Below are 4,666 nucleotides of genomic sequence, written 5' to 3'. Positions count from 1 at the left end.
GGCAATGCGGTGCCTTGTTTTGTTTAGTTAATTTGGAGATGCATGCTTGGTAAGATGGAGGGGCAGCGAAAAAGAGGAAGACCCCCAGCGAGATGGATTGGCCAGGTGGCAGCATTGATGGACTCAAGTGTGGCAGCGGTAGTGAGGTTGGCCCAGGATGGAACATTGTTTTGTTCTGCTGCGCATGGGGTCGCTATGAGTCAGTTCTGACTCGATGGCACCTAACAACAACAACAACAACAAATCTTGCATGGAGGAGTCCTGGTGTGGCGCTGTGGGCTAATGCGCTGGACTACAAAGTTGTTTGAACCACAAGATCGGTGGTTCAAGCTCACCAGCCATTCCTTGGAAACCCTATACAGGGTTGCTACGGAAAGGAAACAACTTGACTGCACTTAACAACAACAACATTTTGCACGGAAGTAATTTTATTTTCCTGGCGTCTTTTGGAGACTTTCAGATACGAGTGAAAATAAACATCCCATTATTATTGCCAAATTCAGGAGCTTTTCGTTTCCAATTTACAGCCCAGAAAAATGATTTTATCGAGTCATTGGTTTCCTAAACTGTTTTTAGTAAAATCATGTCAATCCTCCAAAAACAAGCAGGTACAGGGGCCAAAGTGTTTGCTCATATAAACATCCAGAGTACCCAAATACAGCTCTGCCAACTCTTTCAGAGGTGGCATTTCTTTCCATCTTACTAAAACAGTGAATAAATGTGCTATTGAAACTTGAATGTGCACAGACATAAATGTTCTGTCAGACCTGAATGCACGCTGAAACATGAATGTGCACTTTGGAAAGAAAAATTGAGTTCAGACTTAAGTGGTTGAAATCTTGACTCTCTCTAACTGAATGAGACTCCTGTTTGGGTTTCTCGCAGGGCATGGACTAGGTTTTGTGTCATGTGCCTATGGTTTGGGCAGCTTTTTAGGCTTGGGCGAATTGTGGAAACCACCTCACTAAATTCAATTTGATAATGAACTCACAAAACATTTAGGGTGTAAATTTAAAATGAAAGCCTAAAAGAAGTCCAATGAGAAGTCCCAAAGAGCATCACTGCAAGGAAGTGGGGACCCATTCGAGAGGCTCGTCACCTGGTCACCTGAGACAACTCTTGAGCATCAGTGGAGGTGGGGAGACTTACAGGGGACACACTGGCATTGAAACTAGAGATTCTCAGCATCTGCTGAAAACGATTCACTTGCAAATCACACTTCTGACCCTGGAAACTGCCAAACAGTACTAAACACAAAAATAAAAGGAAAAATATATTTTTTTGAGGCATAAAACACTTTGTAGCCTTGTAGAGAACACATAGTTGTTCTGAAGTATGGATAAAGTTGTTGTTGTTAAGTGCAGTCAAGTCAGTTCCAACTCATACTGATCCTGTAAGGGTTTCCAAGGAGTGACTGGTGGTTTGAGCCCCAGCCTACGGTTAGCAGTCCAGTGCTTATCTTATAGCATCACACCAGGACTCTTTATGGATGGAAATATGTTTTTGTAGCAAAAATGCTGATGGGGGTGAGTGATGGTCACATAGTGACAGCCACAGTGTGGGTATATTATTGGCAATTCGATTTTCAACAATCTTCTTCTTGGAACATCTTGAGTAGACTCCACCTAGAATCACATTCCTGTGTGGTGCCGTGGGATCAGCACTAGACGGTGGACTGCAGGGTTGGCAATTCAAACCCATCAGCTGCTCCTTGGAAACCCTACACAGGCCACACGGCACTAACAACAACAACAACAACCCTTATTTAGGAAGGATGGCTTGGGGCAAGAGCTAATTGTTGTTGTTATGAAGTGCCATCGAGTCAGTTCCGACTCATAGCGACCCTGTTTCCAAGGAGTGGCTGGTGAGTGTGAATCGCCAACCTTGCGTTTCAAATCGACCTTGCAGTCCAGTAAAGATTAAACCTTGCAGTCCAGTAAAGACCAATTAATGGGGGGTGGGGCGGGTGGGTTTAGTTTCTTGTCTCCCATTTCCACCTAGCCAGAGGCCCAAGAGTATATGCTTATGATTGAGGAGAAGTCAACTTTGCTTTCTCAGGAACATAGGAGCAGAAGCTTGTAACAAAACAGAGTTTTGATTCTGATCTTATATCATTTTATTAGGCAAAAACCCCCAAACAAAACCCCAAAACTAAAAAAAACAACACCGCCACCAAAACGAAACCCTACTACCATGAGTATAACATTGCAAAGCACAGGTTATTTCCGAACACTTAAATTGTGCTCATGAGGAACCTGTACATAGACCAAGAGACGGTGGAGCTAACAGACAGAACAAGGGGACATTGCATGGTTTAAGATTTTTTTTTTTTAAGGTGGAGACATAGGGTAAAATTGTGTTGGTGTTGCTTGTGTCATTGAGTTGATTTTGACTTACAGTGATTCTGTATAGGGCTATAAAGGCTGGACTCTGAACCAAAAGGCTGGCAGTTCAAACCCACTAGCCACTCCTTAGGAACGCTATACTGGGTTGCTATGAGTCAGAACCGAGTTGACAGTACTTAACCACCACAACAAATTTTTACTAGCTCAGAAAGTCTTACCTTTCTACTGCAGAACTGCTGGTGAATACAACCTGCTGTCCTGGAGGTTAGCAGCCCAACATATAACTCACTATGCTACCAGCACTCCCTATAATGAAGTATAAGAATGAAGCAGAAATTCTATAACTACTTTGTCTGTGTTTAAGCAGGATCATACTTTGAAATTATCTTACGCCAGGGATTTTAAACTGCCACTCTGGTAGCCCAATAACTTGGACAGAGGGGGTAAAAAAATCACAGTAGAATGAATAATTTCTATGTCTTTGTTACCAATCAAACTAACTATAGGTTCACATCAATCATGAAATTGAAAATAAATTTAAAATATTGCTTATTGCTAGAGTTAAGAATGAAACAGCCTGCTGATCTGAAGAGGCGCGCGAGAACTCTCAGACATGCAGACAGTACCAACTGGGCCTAGTGTCAATGGCTTGCCAACCAGAATTTGACCAGATAAAGATAAAGAAGTATGTATGATCTAGGGAGCAAGCATAAACTGCTACAACCTGATCAACTGGACCCTTGCTTATGGATGAGGCTGCCCCAAATTCCAACTGAATAGGGAAGGATTCTTCATCTCAAAGTTCAAGCATGTCTCCTCAGTTCATTGGTTTGATAGGGATGGGTATCTTAGACTTCGGCTACCCAAAGTGGGGGACTATAAAGGCATGTGGTGGCTGACTTACAAGCTTTCATGAGGTGCCATTAGTCTTAGATTGGGGGGAGTAAAACAGAAACCCTACTGAAGAATTTTCCTTTTGTCCAGATGGGTTTGGTGATGAGTAGAATAGAATTTTATGATTCAATTGCTAGTAACTGTTTTCCAGTCTAATGGTGATTGTCACAACTGTAAATGTAGAAGGGGTGCAACTAAAAGGGAAATGCACTGCATGGTTTAAAATCAGGAAAGGTGTGTGTCAGGGTTGTATTCTTTCACCATATTTATTCAATCTGTATGCTGAGCAGAAAATCTAAGGAACTGGAGTCTATGAAGAATGTGGCATCAGGATTGGAGGAAGACTCATGAACAGTTTGCAATAAAGACTCATTAACAGATGACACAACCTTTCTTACTGAAATGGATTTAAAATACTGATGAAGATAGAAGACCACAGCCATTAGTATGGGTTGCACCGCAATATAAAGGAAACAAAACATGGTATTGGAGGGATCAGTCCCTGGAGAAGGACACCATGCTTGGTCAAGTGGAGGGTCAGCGAAAAGGGGTAAGAATCCCAACAAGAAGGACTGGCACAGTGGCAGCCGCAATGGGTTCTAGGTAACAGTTGTGAGGATGGCGCTGGACCGGCAGTGTTTCCGTCCGTTGTGCACGGGGTCGCACTGACTCGCTGGCACCTAACAGCAAGCTTCTCTTTGACAGACTGGCTGGTGTGTTCAAACCCATTCAGTTAGCAGCCCCAAACGTAATCCACTCCTTTATGCCAAATGCCAAGGGTATCAGTATTAGAGATTGGTTAGCAAAAAGGCTTGTTCCAAGCCTGTTAAGCTATGTTGTTTGATGCCATTGAGTTAGGTGCCATTGAGTCGGTACCGACTCATAGCGACCCTATTGCACAACAGAACGAAACACTGCCCGGTCCTGGGCCAACCTCACAATTGTTGCCACGCTTGAGCCCATTGATGCTGCAAATCCATCTCGCTGGGGGTCTTCCAGGTTTTGCATTAATGCTCGTTCCAAGCTTAGTATACAGTAGGCGTTCCATTCGTGCTTGCTTTAGGCGCGGAGGAGCTGGGAGTTGGTTCCCGAGGGAAGCGGCGGCTCCCGGCGCACGCGCAGACTTGGAAGGTTAGGAATTCTTCCCAACCACCCCCACCAGTAAACTGCCCGCTGGGCGTCTTTCCTTGCCGGGCCTGGCCGAGCTGGTCCGAAAGGAGCCGAGCTGAGCCGAGCGGGGCTGCGGAGTCCGCCACATTCCCACAATCCCGGGCGGCCGCGCCCCGACTCCCGGCGGCGCGTCCCCCTTCCCACGTCGACTCAACCAAACCCGCGGGCGCCCCCACCCGGAGCCGCCCCGCCCTCCGCGCGCCTCAACGTTCCGACCCCGGCCGCGCCGCTAGTCCCGCCCAGCGGTGGGCGCGCGG

This window comes from Chrysochloris asiatica, unplaced genomic scaffold (genome assembly GCF_000296735.1).
Source record: "Chrysochloris asiatica unplaced genomic scaffold, ChrAsi1.0 scaffold00125, whole genome shotgun sequence".
Classification (NCBI taxonomy): Eukaryota; Metazoa; Chordata; class Mammalia; order Afrosoricida; family Chrysochloridae; genus Chrysochloris; species Chrysochloris asiatica.
This window is presented reverse-complemented; position numbering follows the sequence as displayed.